This window comes from Oncorhynchus tshawytscha, linkage group LG08 (genome assembly GCF_018296145.1).
Source record: "Oncorhynchus tshawytscha isolate Ot180627B linkage group LG08, Otsh_v2.0, whole genome shotgun sequence".
Classification (NCBI taxonomy): domain Eukaryota; kingdom Metazoa; phylum Chordata; class Actinopteri; order Salmoniformes; family Salmonidae; genus Oncorhynchus; species Oncorhynchus tshawytscha.
The window spans coordinates 77,958,696-77,977,160 of NC_056436.1; the positions used below are offsets into that span (position 1 = coordinate 77,958,696).

At 47.4% G+C, this 18,465-nt stretch overlaps 1 pseudogene; it reads left to right on the forward strand.

The window, feature by feature from the left end:
* The first annotated feature begins 1,968 nt into the window (after positions 1-1,968).
* LOC112257010 overlaps positions 1,969-18,465 on the forward strand; it is a 30,202-nt pseudogene continuing 13,705 nt past the window's right edge.

Here is an 18,465-nt window from a genome sequence, read left to right on the forward strand (position 1 = left end):
CCTCGCCCCTACCTAGGCTCGAACCAGGGAGCCTCTGCACACTGAAAAACAGCTTCTATCTCAACAGCCATCTAAACAGCCATCACTAACCTACAGCAACTCGCCCAAGCCTTCCCCATTTCTCCTTCTCCCAAATCCGTTCAGCTGATGTTCTGAAAGAGCTGCAAAATCTGAACCCCTACAAATCAGCCGGGCTAGACAATCTGGACCCTTTCTTTCTAAAATTATCTGCCAAAATTGTTACCACCCCTATTACTAGCCTGTTCAACCTCTCTTTCGTGTCGTCTGAGATTCCCAAAGATTGGAAAGCAACTGCGGTCATCCCCCTCTTCAAAGGGGGGGACACTCTTGTCACAAACTGCTACAGACCTATATCTATCCTACCATGCCTTTCTAAGGTCTTCGAAGGCCAAGTCAACAAACAGATTACCGACCATTTCGAATCTCACCATACCTTCTCTGCTATGCAATCTGGTTTCAGAGCTGGTCATGGGTGCACCTCAGCCACGCTCAAGGTCCTAAACGGTATCTTAACCGCCATCGATAAGAAACATTACTGTGCAGCCGTATTCATTGATCTGGCCAAGGCTTTCAACTCTGTCAATCACCACATCCTCATCGGCAGACTCGACAGCCTTGGTTTCTAAAATGATTGCCTCGCCTGGTTCACCAACTACTTCTCTGATAGAGTTCAGTATGTCAAATCGGAGGGTCTGCTGTCCGGACCTCTGGCAGTCTCTATGGGGGTGCCACAGGGTTCAATTCTTGGACCGACTCTCTTCTCTGTATACATCAATGAGGTCGCTCTTGCTGCTGGTGAGTCTCTACGCAGACGACACCATTCTGTATACTTCTGGCCCTTCTTTGGACACTGTGTTAACAACCCTCCAGGCAAGCTTCAATGCCATACAACTCTCCTTCCGTGGCCTCCAATTGCTCTTAAATACAAGTAAAACTAAATGCATGCTCTTCAACCGATCGCTACCTGCACCTGCCCGCCTGTCCAACATCACTACTCTGGACGGCTCTGACTTAGAATACGTGGACAACTACAAATACTTAGGTGTCTGGTTAGACTGTAAACTCTCCTTCCAGACCAATATCAAACATCTCCAATCCAAAGTTAAATCTAGAATTGGCTTCCTATTTCGCAACAAAGCATCCTTCACTCATGCTGCCAAACATACCCTTGTAAAACTGACCATCCTACCAATCCTCGTCATGTTTTACTTGCTATATTGTATTTACTTTGCCACCATGGCCTTTTTTTTGCCATTACCTCCCTTATCTCACCTCATTTGCTCACATCATATATAGACTTGTTTATACTGTATTATTGACTGTATGTTTGTTTTACTCCATGTGTAACTCTGTGTTGTTGTATGTGTTGAACTACTTTGCTTGATCTTGGCCAGGTCGCAATTGTATATGAGAACTTGTTCTCAACTTGCCTACCTGGTTAAATAAAGGTGAACTAAATACATAAATAAAGAGGCTGCTGCCTACATACAGACTTGAAATCATTGGCCACTTTAATAAATAGATCACTAGTCACTTTAATAATGCCACTTTAATAATGTTTACATATCTTGCATCACTCATCTCATATGTATATACTGTATTTTATAACATCTATTGCATCTTGCCTATGTCGCTCTGTTATTGCTCATCCTCATTGCTTATTCCATTCTTTACTTAGATTTGTGTGTATTAAGTAGTTATTGTGGAATTGTTCGCTACACTCGCAATAACATCTGCTAACCATGTATGTGACTAATACAATTTTATTTTATTTGATGTTGCGCCTCTGGGTTCAGAAACTCTGTGGTAGGGCCATCCCCACCCCCATCTGTCACGTACTTGCTGGTCGCTGGCAGCTGCACACGTTGTAAATAACCGCTAGGTGTCAGATCCCCCATCGTCACGGGGCTACGGACGTATTTCCTCTGGCCGCTAGAGGGCAGCTGTACACCAGGAGTTTTCCTCCCCCCTCGTTGTCGAAACAACAAACCCTACTACGGAGCAAGTGGCGGGGTGAAACTGAGAGAGCGTCCAAAACCGCCTCTGACCGCCAGTTTCAAACTCATTTGCGGAAATCGTGGTTATATCAAAACAGGAACAGATAGCGACTCAACAAAGCAGTGACTCGTTTGGAAATAAATTGAATAACGGGGTAAGTTATAAAATGGCGGAGTGGAATCTCGAAGTTAGTTGGTTTGTAGCAATTTTGTTGGTAGCTAGCTTCTCATGCTAGCTAACAGGCTAGAAGTACGGAGACTGCTAGCCATGGAAAGTCGTAAGCTAGCCACTGTAGGCTACTTTTTGTGTCTAGTTTATCGTGAATCTGTGTTATGCATACCGAGAAGTAGACTCACTTCATTGAAACGTAGATAGCTAGTTAGCAAGGCTAATATGCAATAAAGTGTTTGTTTACGTCCATTTAAATGTTTTTTTTCCACTTGGGAGTTAACGTTAGCTAGGTAACGTTACAGTATCGAAACTCCCGAGGCAAGATGGAGGACGTAAGGACCAGGTGTTTTTATGTAACTATATGGTTGTATTGTTGTTCCACAACAAGTGGGTTGCATTAAACAAGCTAATTTAGCTCTTTACACGAACTTTGAGGGCCACATGGTATTAGCTAACTAGCTAAATATCCACTGTTTTATTGAGAAGATGGCTGGCTATCCGAACTCCGTTCGATTGCAGCCAGCGGTCCAGGACGGGGCGCTAACATGGCTAGTTGGCTAACTAGCCAGGAAACTAGCTAGCTAACTTAACAAGATGGAGAATGGCAGCTATGCTATGCTAACGTCAGTTAGCTACCCAGTTAAGATGGAGATAATTTCACGAGTGTTTTTTGCCTTGTATGTACTGTAGCTGCTTAGCTTACAGAAAAGTAACTGACGTTACTTGAATGATACAATTTAATGTTATCCACGGAAGGCAAGTTGTTATTTTAATGTACTTAACGTTAAGGGTAACTTTCTGATGACAGCCGGTGTTTAGCTAGCTTCTTCAGCTAGCCAGTCTGGGCAATCCCTCGCCGGGATACCGCTGTCTGATCATGACAGTGACCGTCACCGAACAAGCCCAAGAGCGGCTGTCACACTACCTAGACAATTGTAGCTAGTCTAGTTCAGGATGCTCTCTGTTGGTTATTTCGACGTTGGCAGCTATCAATAATGTAGTTATTTACGCGCTTTGTGTTGCTCAGGGACCCGGGTTTGGCGCCACTTTTTCAGTCCCCATCATCAAGGCTTCGCGTCTGTCAACCAGCCAGCCAGTCAGTGTACTGTCTCACGGGTGTCTCCGCTTATGCAATAAGATGCACAGGATGTTGCTTGCTAATGCTATGTTATTGCGTTGCAGTACAGTTGTAGCTGTATGTATTATGTATGAATTTTGCCTGCAAGGATGGCTTTTAGATTCAATGAAATAAGTCGAATGTGTATTGGAATTGACGCGTTCACATTCGAGCCCATGGGATATTCTCTCAGGTACTTAGCTATATACATTAGCGTTTTAAAGTTTAGTCTGAATCCACCTACTTTTCATTCCATACTTCTCACTGGTTAGTGAGGGTAGATGCCCCACTTCTCCCCCGCAAAACTTTAATCAGCCTGCAATCCGGCACACAAAAAAAGCACAAACTGGTTGTATGTACAGACACGAGCAGTTTTATTGTACTGTCAAGTGCAATTCATTTCTCGTTGGTCGTTACAATTTTCAATTTTCTGATTGACACACTTCTATTGTAATCCTTCATAGTACAGTATTCCCCGACTGTCAATAAGACACACCCAGGATAGAGTCGCTCCTAGGCTCACTTTGGCCTCCTGTAGTTCAACACACCTGTCCTGATGACATACTAGTATTGACAATATTGTTGATTCGTAAAATTAAAATAAAAAGATCATATTTGATCTTTATAATTTTGTTAATGATGGTTGAGTATACCACTCTTGTTGCTCTCTGCTATTTGCCTTTTATATGTCTACTGGTGTCTCTAGTGGAGGGTGGATCTGACAATCCTTTATTTGGTCATGGGGGGGAAGTTCCTATGTCCAGCCCTGGGTGACGTTTCCTGGAAACCAAAGAGCGAGAGAGCCAATGAGCTCACAGCTGTGCATGACAGAGGGGATAGAGCCCGCCCCCTGTTACCATGTGAAAGCAATATTTTTGTTTATTTTTTTTCTCCTTGATGAGCCACAGGCAGATATTGAGGCCTGTTCAAGAGGATGCAATGTGTATTTTGTAGAAGTTGATCTGCAGGTTATCATATAACTCCTCTCTCTCCCGTCTTCTCTGAATGTGAGCCCAATACCCATGCATTCTCTTCTGTTTTCTCCTCCAGGTCCTACGCTACCTTGTGGACGCTGAGGATCTGAGGTCTGTTCTTATTTCAGTTGGATCAGACATGTTAGAGAAATGATAGCGGCACCAGAGTTACCGTCGGAGTTCCACTATCCTCAGTAAGTGGCTACTTTCATTGTGTATGTGTCAACCAGCATGCAGCAAACTGTTTCTAATATATGTGTGTGTGTGTTTTTGCCAGGGATACGGACACCCGTTTCTCCTCAGACACAGACTTCTCTGAGGCTCCTGATGTCAGTATCAACCCAACCAAAGGAAAAGTATGACTCTTACCCAAGTTATACACACCTCATTACAAGCTCTACAGCATAGTAGTAGAACCTCTTCCCCACGATCTACAACAGTATTAGAACCTCTTCCCCACCCTCTCAGCATAGTATTAGAACCTCTTCCCCACGCTCTACAACACAGTATTACAACATCTTCCCCACGCTCTACAACATAGTATTAGAACCTCTTCCCCATGCTCTACAACACAGTATTACAACCTCTTCCCCATGCTCTACAACACAGTATTACAACCTCTTCCCCACGCTCTACTGCATAGTATTAGAACCTCTTCCCCACGCTCTACAACACAGTATTACAACCTCTTCCCCACGCTCTACAACACAGTATTACAACCTCTTCCCCACGCTCTACTGCATAGTATTAGAACCTCTTACCCACGCTCTACAACATAGTATTAGAACCTCTTACCCACGCTCTACAACATAGTATTAGAACCTCTTCCTCACGCTCTACAACATAGTATTAGAACCTCTTCCTCACGCTCTACAACATAGTATTAGAACCTCTTCCCCACGCTCTACAACAGTATTAGAACCTCTTACCCACGCTCTACAACAGTATTAGAACCTCTTACCCACGCTCTACAACAGTATTAGAACCTCTTACCCACGCTCTACAGCACAGCATTAGAACCTCTTACCCACGCTCTACAGCACAGCATTAGAACCCCTTACCCACGCTCTACAGCACAGCATTAGAACCCCTTACCCACGCTCTACAGCACAGCATTAGAACCCCTTACCCACGCTCTACAGCACAGCATTAGAACCCCTTACCCACGCTCTACAGCACAGCATTAGAACCCCTTACCCACGCTCTACAGCACAGCATTAGAACCCCTTACCCACGCTCTACAGCACAGGATTAGAACCCCTTCCCCACGCTCTACAGCACAGTATTAGAACCCCTTACCCACGCTCTACAGCACAGCATTAGAACCCCTAACCCACGCTCTACAGCACAGCATTAGAACCCCTTACCCACGCTCTACAGCACAGCATTAGAACCCCTTACCCACGCTCTACAGCACAGCATTAGAACCCCTTACCCACGCTCTACAGCACAGCATTAGAACCCCCACGCTCTACAGCACAGCATTAGAACCCCTTACCCACGCTCTACAGCACAGCATTAGAACCCCTTACCCACGCTCTACAGCACAGCATTAGAACCCCTTACCCACGCTCTACAGCACAGCATTAGAACCCCTTCCCCACGCTCTACAGCACAGCATTAGAACCCCTTCCCACGCTCTACAGCACAGCATTAGAACCCCTTACCCACGCTCTACAGCACAGCATTAGAACCCCTCTTCCCCACGCTCTACAGCACAGCATTAGAACCTCTTCCCACGCTCTACAGCACAGCATTAGAACCCCTTACCCACGCTCTACAGCACAGCATTAGAACCCCTTCCCCACGCTCTACAGCACAGCATTAGAACCCCTTCCCCACGCTCTACAGCACAGCATTATTAAACCCTTCCCCACGCTCTACAGCACAGCATTAGAACCCCTTCCCCACGCTCTACAGCACAGCATTAGAACCTCTTCCCCACGCTCTACAACATAGTATTAGAACCTCTTCCCCACGCTCTACAGCATAGTATTAGAACCTCTTCCCCACGCTCTACAGCATAGTATTAGAACCTCTTCCCCACGCTCTACAGCATAGTATTAGAACCTCTTCCCCACGCTCTACAGCATAGTATTAGAACCTCTTCCCCACGCTCTACAGCATAGTATTAGAACCTCTCCCCACGCTCTACAACACAGTATTAGAACCTCTTCCCCACGCTCTACAGCATAGTATTAGAACCTCTTCCCCCTTCCGCTCTACAGCATAGTATTAGAACCTCTTCCCCACGCTCTACAGCATAGTATTAGAACCTTAACTACGCTCTAGCACAGCATTAGAACTCCGCCACGCTCTACAGCACAGGATTAGAACCCCTTACCCACGCTCTACAGCACAGGATTAGAACCCCTTCGCCACGCTCTACAGCACAGTATTAGAACCTCTTCCCCACGCTCTACAACACAGTATTACAACCTCTTCCCAACGCTCTACAACACAGTATTAGAACCTCTTCCCCACGCTCTACAACACAGTATTACAACCTCTTCCCAACGCTCTCACGCTCTACAGCATAGTATTAGAACCTCTTCCCCACGCTTACAGCATAGTATTAGAACCTCTTCCCCATGCTCTACAACACAGTATCTACAGCATATTACAACCTCTTCAACCTCTCTACAGCATAGTATTAGAACCTCTTCCCCACGCTCTCAGCATAGTATTAGAACCTCTTCCCCACGCTCTATAACACAGTATTAGAACCTCTTCCCCACGCTCTATAACATAGTATTAGAACCTCTTACCCACGCTCTACAACATAGTATTAGAACCTCTTACCCACGCTCTCCGGCACAGCATTAGAACCCCTTACCCACGCTCTACGGCACAGCATTAGAACCCCTTACCCACGCTCTACAGCACAGCATTAGAACCCCTTAACCACGCTCTACAGCACAGCATTAGAACCCCTTACCCACGCTCTACAGCATTAGAACCCCTTACACGCATTACAGCACAGCATTAGAACCCCTTACCCACGCTCTACAGCACAGCATTAGAACCCCTTACCCACGCTCTACAGCACAGCATTAGAACCCCTTACCCACGCTCTACAGCACAGCATTAGAACCCCTTACCCACGCTCAGCATTAGAACCCCTTACCCACGGCACAGCATTTAGAACCCCTTACCCACGCTCTACAGCACAGCATTAGAACCCCTTACCCACGCTCTACAGCACAGCATTAGAACCCCTTACCCACGCTCTACAGCACAGCATTAGAACCCCTTACCCACGCTCTACGGCACAGCATTAGAACCCCTTACCCACGCTCTACAGCACAGCATTAGAACCCCTTCGCCACGCTCTACAGCACAGCATTAGAACCCCTTACGCCACGCTCTACAGCACAGCATTAGAACCCCTTACACGCTCTACAGCCTTAGAACCTTCCCCGCTCTACGCTTCCCCACGCTCTATAACACAGTATTACAACCTCTTCCCAACGCTCTACAACACAGTATTAGAACCTCTTCCCCACGCTCTACAACACAGTATTACAACCTCTTCCCAACGCTCTCACGCTCTACAGCATAGTATTAGAACCTCTTCCCCACGCTTACAGCATAGTATTACAACCTCTTCCCCACCCTCTCAGCATAGTATTAGAACCTATTACCCACGCTCTACAGCACTGCATTAGAACCCCTTACCCACGCTCTATAACATAGTATTAGAACCTCTTACCCACGCTCTACAACATAGTATTAGAACCTCTTACCCACGCTCTACAGCATAGTATTAGAACCTCTTCCCCACGCTCTACAGCACAGTATTAGAACCCTTACCCACGCTCTACAGCACAGCATTAGAACCCCCCAACCACGCTCTACAGCACAGCATTAGAACCCTTACCCACGCTCTACAGCACAGCATTTAGAACCTCTTCCCACGCTCTACAGCACAGCATTAGAACCCCTTACCCACGCTCTACGGCACAGCATTAGAACCCCTTACCCACGCTCTACGGCACAGCATTAGAACCCCTTACCCACGCTCTACGGCACAGCATTAGAACCCCTTACCCACGCTCTACAGCACAGCATTAGAACCCCTTACCCACGCTCTACGGCACAGCATTAGAACCCCTTACCCACGCTCTACGGCACAGCATTAGAACCCCTTACCCACGCTCTACGGCACAGCATTAGAACCCCTTCGCCACGCTCTACGGCACAGCATTAGAACCCCTTCGCCACGCTCTACGGCACAGCATTAGAACCCCTTCGCCACGCTCTACGGCATAGTATTACAACCTCTTCCCCACGCTCTATAACACAGTATTACAACCTCTTCCCCACGCTCTACAACACAGTATTAGAACCTCTTCCCCACGATCTACAACATAGTATTAGAACCCTTCCCCACGCTCTACAGCATAGTATTAGAACCTCTTCCCCACGCTCTACAGCACGTATTACAACCTCTTCCCCACCCTCTCAGCATAGTATTAGAACCTCTTCCCCACGCTCTACAACACAGTATTAGAACCCTTCCCCACGCTCTATAACACAGCATTAGAACCCTTCCCACGCTCTACAACACAGTATTAGAACCTCTTACCCACGCTCTACAGCATAGTATTAGAACCCCTTACCCACGCTCTACAGCACAGCATTAGAACCCCTTAACCACGCTCTACAGCACAGCATTAGAACCCCTTAACCACGCTCTACAGCACAGCATTAGAACCCCTTACCCACGCTCTACGGCACAGCATTAGAACCCCTTACCCACGCTCTACGGCACAGCATTAGAACCCCTTACCCACGCTCTACGGCACAGCATTAGAACCCCTTACCCACGCTCTACGGCACAGCATTAGAACCCCTTACCCACGCTCTACGGCACAGCATTAGAACCCCTTACGCCACGCTTAGAACCCTTCCCCACGGCACAGCATTAGAACCCCTTACCCACGCTCTACGGCACAGCATTAGAACCCCTTACCCACGCTCTACGGCACAGCATTAGAACCCCTTACCCACGCTCTACGGCACAGCATTAGAACCCCTTCGCCACGCTCTACGGCACAGCATTAGAACCCCTTCGCCACGCTCTACGCACAGCATTAGAACCCCTTCGCCACGCTCTACGGCACAGCATTAGAACCCCTTCGCCACGCTCTACGGCACAGCATTAGAACCCCTTCCCCACGCTCTACAGCACAGCATTAGAACCCCTTCGCCACGCTCTACGGCACAGCATTAGAACCCCTTTCCCACGCTCTACAGCACAGCATTAGAACCTCTTCCCCACCCTCTCAGCATAGTATTAGAACCTCTTACCCACGCTCTACAGCACAGCATTAGAACCCCTTATCCACGCTCTACAGCACAGCATTAGAACCCCTTACCCACGCTTACAGCACAGCATTAGAACCCCTCTTCCCCACCCTCTCAGCATAGTATTAGAACCTATTACCCACGCTCTACAGCACTGCATTAGAACCCCTTACCCACGCTCTACAGCACAGCATTAGAACCCCTTACCCACGCTCTACAGCACAGCAGTAGAACCCCTTACCCACGCTCTACAGCACAGCAGTAGAACCCCTTACCCACGCTCTACAGCACAGCAGTAGAACCCCTTACCCACGCTCTACAGCACAGCAGTAGAACCCCGTCCCCACGCTCTACAGCACAGCATTAGAACCTCTTCCCCACGCTCTACAGCACAGCATTAGAACCTCTTCCCCAAGTTACTGTCTCTGGCCATATTAGTAAGCATTATGCTGTTTAACCCTTTATTGATTTCCCTCCCATCCCAGGGGGGTAAGAAGGGGAAGAAGGTGACAGGAGAGAAGGGTAAAGGAGCAGGGAGGATGAACGGCCACTACCATGAGAATGGCATGGAGAACCTAATGCTGTTTGAGGTTGTCAAGATGGGCAAGAGCGCCATGCAGGTTAGTGTGTGTATATATATATATATATATATATATAAACAATGAATGAGAGCCTACACACAGAACTGGCTAGGCCCTTTAACAGGCCAATAGTTTATTTGATTATCTAATGACCAGATCAGATTTATTGGAGTTGAACCTCTGGGACTGTTTTAGTTGTACTTATTGTCTATCTCTGCTGTTTGTCCTGGCTCCAGTCTGTGGTGGATGACTGGATTGAGGCATATAAAACCGACAGGGACATGGCTCTGCTAGACCTGATCAACTTCTTCATCCAGTGTTCTGGCTGTAAAGGAGTGGTCAGTGGAGAGATGTTCCGAAACATGCAGAACTCTGAGATCATCAGGAGGATGACAGAGGAGTTTGACGAGGTAGGTTTTGTGTGTGTGTGAGATGTGGTAGGTGCATCACTCTGGGTTGAAGTTTAGTCTTGTCACCTGAAATGTACCAGTTTCAGTTAAATGTCATTACCCTCTCTTTGAGTTGCATGCAATAGTGAAGCCATAACTCCCATAAACCTTCTCTCTCTCTCTCCACCCTCCTCCCCCTCTATAGGACAGCGGAGACTACCCTCTGACCATGGCAGGTCCGCTGTGGAAGAAGTTTAAGGGTAGTTTCTGTGAGTTCATTGCTGTCTTGGTGAGACAGTGTCAGTACAGCATCATCTATGATGAGTACCTCATGGACACGGTCATATCGCTCCTCACCGGACTGTCGGACTCACAGGTCCGAGCCTTCAGGCACACCAGCACACTGGCAGGTAAGGGAGAGAGAATGGGTGTGGTCGGGGATATGTCTGTCTGTATTGGTCGTTTATTTCCATCTTCCCTGGGCACACGGGTACGCTGATTAACTGTGTGTGTATGTAGCTATGAAGCTGATGACAGCCCTGGTGAATGTAGCTCTGAACCTGAGCATCAACATGGACAACACACAGCGGCAGTACGAGACAGAGAGAAACAAGATGGTCGCTAAGAGAGCCAACGACCGGCTGGAGCTACTGCTGCAGAAACGCAAAGAGGTGAGAGGGATGGGGTCAGTGTTAGACTACCCTGGGTTAGTGGTAAGGGTTAGGCTCCTCCTGGGTTAGGGATCAGTGTTAGGCTCCTCCTGGGTTAGTGGTAAGGGTTAGGGATCAGTGTTAGGCTCTTCTTGGGTTAGTGGTAAGGGTTAGGCTCCTCCTGGGTTGGTGGTAAGGGTTAGGCTCCTCCTGGGTTAGGGATCAGTGTTAGGCTCTTCTTGGGTTAGTGGTAAGGGTTAGGCTCCTCCTGGGTTGGTGGTAAGGGTTAGGCTCCTCTTGGGTTAGTGGTAAGGGTTAGGCTCCTCCTGGGTTAGGGATCAGTGTTAGGCTCCTCCTGGGTTGGTGGTAAGGGTTAGGCTCCTCCTGGGTTGGTGGTAAGGGTTAGGCTCCTCCTGGGTTAGGGATCAGTGTTAGGCTCCTCCTGGGTTGGTGGTAAGGGTTAGGCTCCTCCTGGGTTGGTGGTCAGTGTTAGGCTCCTCCTGGGTTGGTGGTAAGGGTTAGGCTCCTCCTGGGTTGGTGGTAAGGGTTAGGCTCCTCCTGGGTTGGTGGTAAGGGTTAGGCTCCTCCTGGGTTGGTGGTAAGGGTTAGGCTCCTCCTGGGTTGGTGGTAAGGGTTAGGCTCCTCCTGGGTTGGTGGTAAGGGTTAGGCTCCTCCTGGGTTGGTGGTAAGGGTTAGGCTCCTCCTGGGTTGGTGGTAAGGGTTAGGCTCCTCCTGGGTTGGTGGTAAGGGTTAGGCTCCTCCTGGGTTGGTGGTAAGGGTTAGGCTCCTCCTGGGTTGGTGGTAAGGGTTAGGCTCCTCCTGGGTTGGTGGTAAGGGTTAGGCTCCTCCTGGGTTGGTGGTAAGGGTTAGGCTCCTCCGGCTAGGGGGTTAGGGTTAGGGGTCCTTGTTGGGGAACTGTGTAAGGCTTCTTGGGCCCTTGGTTTAGGGTTAGTTTGGCTCACATTTTCTTTAGTGTTGGCTAATATCGTTGCTTCTGAGAACCTGCTTCATAAAACACTCACATTACCCACTTTCAGCAGCCTAACAAGAGGTGTTCCAATTTAGAGATGAGGATACGTGAAGACATGCCTGAGGAGCATAAGTAGTCAGTTCGGAGGGGCGGTCGCGGGGGGAGGAACGGACAGGCACGTGCACACATGCATACATACATGCATGCATGCATACATACATACATACATACATACATACTAGGCCCTGTGGCTGATCTGGCATCAATGTCTGTGTCCTGGCTTACATAACACTATGTCCCACTGGGCTTCCATCTGCCGGCTCCTACTACTACAACATTTCACTAATTATAACTATACTCGCTGTCTCTTCTGTGGTGTTTGGTTGTCTTGGTAACTATACTAGCTGTCTCTTCTGTGGTGTTTGGTTGTCTTGGTAACTATACTAGCTGTCTCTTCTGTGGTGTTTGGTTGTCTTGGTAACTATACTAGCTGTCTCTTCTGTGGTGTTTGGTTGTCTTGGTAACTATACTAGCTGTCTCTTCTGTGGTGTTTGGTTGTCTTGGTAACTATACTAGCTGTCTCTTCTGTGGTGTTTGGTTGTCTTGGTAACTATACTAGCTGTCTCTTCTGTGGTGTTTGGTTGTCTTGCTCTTCTTGGTGAATAATCACATCCATCCAGCCTGGTGAACCCTGATCAAAATGTTTTCTTACTGATTCCTCGTTCTAATTTCAGCTTCAAGAAAATCAGGACGAAATTGAGAACATGATGAATGCTATATTCAAGGGTGTGTTTGTACACAGATATCGGTACGTGGCCTATCCATTGTTCCATCACAGAAATGATAATAGATACATTCACCCCCTGTATAGAAGATATGATGATGACAGGTGTATGTCTTGTTACAGTGATGCCATAGCTGAGATCAGAGCTATCACTATAGAGGAGATAGGAATGTGGATGAAGCTCTACAGTGACGCCTTCCTCAACGACAGCTACCTGAAATACGTAGGCTGGACCATGCATGACAAGGTGAGGAGGGGGGGGAGCGAGTGTGTATGCATGCGTTGTTAGCAAGGTGTTTGAGTCAAGAGTGTGTGCGACTAATGAGTTTATATATATTTATATTTGTGTGTGTAATTCCAGTGTGTGTGTGTGTGTGTGTGTGTGTGTGTGTGTGTGTGTGTGTGTGTGTAGCAAGGTGAGGTGCGTTTGAAATGTTTGACAGCGCTGCAGGGTCTCTACTACAACAGAGAACTGAACACCAGACTGGAGCTGTTCACCAGCCGCTTCAAGGTCAGAGCGCCACCTGGTGGACACATCAACACACTACAACTGGTTACCCTGAGGCTAAACTTTCATAACTTTCTTTGCCGTTGAGCAGACTCTTTATCCAAAGCGACTTACAGTTTCATATGGGTTTGCCCAGTGGGAACAAAATGTTGCAAGTACCATGCTATACCAACTGAGCCCCACACAAGACCATGTCTGACAACCACTCAACCATACTGGATGCACTACAGCTAATCCACTACAATGCCCTGTTGATTTTGAGTAGGTACACTACATTGCCAAAAGTATGTGGACACTCCTTCAAATTACTAGAGTCTGCTATTTCAACCACAACTATTGCTGACAGGTGTATAAAATCGAGCACACATCCATGCAATCTCCATAGACAAACATTGACAGTAGAATGGTCTTACTGAAGAGCTCAGTGACTTTCAACGTGGCACCGTCATAGGATGCCACCTTTTCAGCAATTCGGTTTGTTACATTTCTGCCCTGCTGGAATCAACGTCAGCACAAGACTGTTTGTCGCGGTTTTCATGAAATGGGTTTCTATGGCTGAGCAGCCGCACACAATCCTAAGCTCCCCAATGCTTAATGCCAAGCGTCTGCTGGAGTGGTGTAAAGCTCGCCTCCACTGGACTCTGGAGCAGTGGAAATGCCTTTTCTGGAGTGACGAAGCATGCTTCACCTTCTGGCAGTCCGACGTACGAATCTGGGTTTGGCAAATGCCATTAGAACACGACCTGCCCGAATGCATAGTGCCAACTTAGAAGTTTGATAGAGGAGGAATAATGATCTGGGGCTGTTTTTCATGGTTCTTAGTTCCACTGAAGGGAAATCTTAATGCTACAGCATACAATGACATTCTAGATGATTCTGTGCTTCCAACTTTGTGGCAACAGTTTGGGGAAGGTCCTTTCCTGTTTCAGCATATTGCCCCCGTGCACAAAGCGAGGTCCAAACAGAAAGTTTGTTGAGATCGGTGCGGATGAACTTGACTGGCCTGCACAGAGCCCTTGACTTCAACCCCATCGAACACCTTTGGGATGCATTGGAACGCGAGCCAGGCCTAATCGCCCAAAATCAGTGCCCGACCTAACTAATGCTCTTGTGGCTGAATGGAAGCAAGTCCCAGCATAATATTCCAACACCTATTGGAAAGCCTTCCCAGAAGAGTGGAGGCTGTTATAGCAGCAAAGGAGGGGACCAACTCCATATTAATGCCCATGAATGAGATGTTCAACAAATTCGTGTCCACATAATTTTGGCCATGTAGTGTATTTTCTGACTAACCTACTGCTGCGCCCTGGTTAATTTGAGAAGTATTTCAGCTAAATATGAAATCTTTGTCATTAATTTCCTCTTCACAGGACCGCATCGTCTCCATGACTTTAGACAAGGAGTACGATGTCGCAGTACAAGCAATTAAACTGCTCACTCTGGTACTACAGTAAGTTGCTACAGTTCAGCTATCACAGTGGATATGGAGGTGTGTTTTAATGTGTGTGTTTAATCTGTACTGTGTGTGTGTGTGTGTGTGTGTGTGTGTGTTACAGTAGTACAGATGAGGTACTGAGCCCGGAGGACTGTGAGAGCGTCTATCACCTGGTCTACTCCGCCCACCGACCGGTCGCCATAGCAGCCGGGGAGTTCCTCTTCAAGAAGTAGGATTTGGTTTATTTTTATTGAATCCATTGTGACACGTTCTTCTGTCATGTCTTTTCTCTGAAGTCAGATCAATGTGTTGCATCTCAAGACATTGTCCTGCCATCATGTCTGGTTTCTACCCTGTAACAGTAATGGAGCGTGCAGAGAGCTGAAGACAGGAAGGTAGAGAGGTTAGGATAAGAGAAGGACACAGGGCAGGCAGGAGGAGAATGGGAGTGTGTGGAGGAGAGTACAGGCATGAGAACTTGAGGAAGCAGCAGAATGAGAGAGAGGTTTGTAGATCTGGGATCTGTTTTTTCTGGCGTAGACATATTCCTTGTCTGTTTTATGTAGTCTGGGCAAATGTCGAGCTGAGGTTTATATACTTTGATAGTTTTATATTTCTATATCTAATACCAGTAACTTCTCTCCAGACTGTTCAGTACGCGGGAACCGGAAGAGGAGGGCGCCCCCAAGAGGAGAGGAAGACAAAGCCCCAACGCCAACCTCATCAAAACTACTGTTTTCTTCTTCCTGGAGAGCGAGGTACAAACACACACCGCGTCACACACATTCTCTCCCTCCATGAACATGCAGCGTACTTACAACACTCACTGGGGGAAAAACCACCCACACTCTGCCCGTCTCTGCATGTTTCAGCTCCATGAGCACGCTGCGTACCTGGTGGACTCTCTGTGGGAGAGTGGAGCAGACCTGTTGAAGGACTGGGAGTGTATGACCAGCCTGCTACTGGATGACCCCGTGCCAGGGGAGGAAGGTATGATCTCTGACCTCTATTCTTGACCTCTGACCCATAACCCCTATACCTTGTCTCTCATATATCTGGTGTGTGTAGCCCTGACAGACAGACAGGAGACGGCTCTCATAGAGATAATGCTGTGTACGGTGCGCCAGGCTGCAGAGTGCCACCCGCCTGTAGGCCGTGGAACTGGGAAGAGGGTGAGAGACTTGAGACTGGGCATCAACATTCTCTTCTTATTTTTCTTGCCTTCCACTTAGCAAAAGAGAAACGGCAACTATTTCTCCCCCCTACCCCCCAGGTGATGACAGCGAAGGAGAAGAAGACCCAGCTAGATGACAGGACCAGGATGACAGAGCTGTTTGCTGTGACATTGCCTCCTCTGCTGGCCAAAGTAGGACACTACACCTTCACCCCCACTACCCTCTGTAATAAACCTGTGTTCTAGTCTGTTTCCCCTGCCTGCAGTACTGTGTGTGAGTGTGCTGCCTCTCTTTGTTTCAGTACTCCATAGATTCAGAAAAGGTGACCAACCTGCTGCAGCTCCCTCAGTTCTTTGACCTGGATATCTACACCACAGGACGACTAGAGAAGGTCTAACCCCCGACCCTACACTAGTCTAATTCAAACTCTAACCCCCGACCCTACACTAGTCTAATTCAAACTCTAACCCCCGACCCTACACTGGTCTAATTCAAACTCTAACCCCGACCCTACACTAGTCTAATTCAAACTCTAACCCCGACCCTACACTAGTCTAATTCAAACTCTAACCCCGACCCTACACTAGTCTAATTCAAACTCTAACCCCTGACCCTACACTAGTCTAATTCAAACTCTAACCCCCGACCCTACACTAGTCTAATTCAAACTCTAACCCCGACCCTACACTAGTCTAATTCAAACTCTAACCCCGACCCTACACTAGTCTAATTCAAACTCTAACCCCGACCCTACACTAGTCTAATTCAAACTCTAACCCCCGACCCTACACTAGTCTAATTCAAACTCTAACCCCCGACCCTACACTAGTCTAATTCAAACTCTAACTCCCGACCCTACACTAGTCTAATTCAAACTCTAACCCCCGACCCTACACTAGTCTAATTCAAACTCTAACCCCCGACCCTACACTGGTCTAATTCAAACTCTAACCCCCGACCCTACACTGGTCTAATTCAAACTCTAACCCCCGACCCTACACTGGTCTAATTCAAACTCTAACCCCCGACCCTACACTGGTCTAATTCAAACTCTAACCCCGACCCTACACTGGTCTAATTCAAACTCTAACCCCCGACCCTACACTGGTCTAATTCAAACTCTAACCCCCGACCCTACACTGGTCTAATTCAAACTCTAACCCCGACCCTACACTAGTCTAATTCAAACTCTAACCCCGACCCTACACTATAGTCTAATTCAAACTCTAACCCCGACCCTACACTATAGTCTAATTCAAACTCTAACCCCCGACCCTACACTATAGTCTAATTCAAACTCTAACCCCCGACCCTACACTAGTCTAATTCAAACTCTAACCCCCGACCCTACACTAGTCTAATTCAAACTCTAACCCCGACCCTACACTAGTCTAATTCAAACTCTAACCCCGACCCTACACTAGTCTAATTCAAACTCTAACCCCGACCCTACACTAGTCTAATTCAAACTCTAACTGACCCTACACTATAGTCTAATTCAAACTCTAACCCCTGACCCTACACTATAGTCTAATTCAAACTCTAACCCCGACCCTACACTAGTCTAATTCAAACTCTAACCCCGACCCTACACTAGTCTAATTCAAACTCTAACCCCTCCCTACACTAGTCTAATTCAAACTCTAACCCCCGACCCTACACTGGTCTAATTCAAACTCTAACCCCGACCCTACACTGGTCTAATTCAAACTCTGACCCTACACTGGTCTAATTCAAACTCTAACCCCGACCCTACACTGGTCTAATTCAAACTCTAACCCCGACCCTACACTGGTCTAATTCAAACTCTAACCCCGACCCTACACTGGTCTAATTCAAACTCTAACCCCCGACCCTACACTGGTCTAATTCAAACTCTAACCCCGACCCTACACTGGTCTAATTCAAACTCTAACCCGACCCTACACTAGTCTAATTCAAACTCTAACCCCCGACCCTACACTATAGTCTAATTCAAACTCTAACCCCCGACCCTACACTATAGTCTAATTCAAACTCTAACCCCCGACCCTACACTATAGTCTAATTCAAACTCTAACCCCGACCCTACACTAGTCTAATTCAAACTCTAACCCCCGACCCTACACTAGTCTAATTCAAACTCTAACCCCCGACCCTACACTAGTCTAATTCAAACTCTAACCCCCGGTACACTAGTCTAATTCAAACTCTAACAACCCTACACTAGTCTAATTCAAACTCTAACCCCGACCCTACACTAGTCTAATTCAAACTCTAACCCCTGACCCTACACTAGTCTAATTCAAACTCTAACCCCCGACCCTACACTAGTCTAATTCAAACTCTAACCCCCGACCCTACACTAGTCTAATTCAAACTCTAACCCCTGACCCTACACTA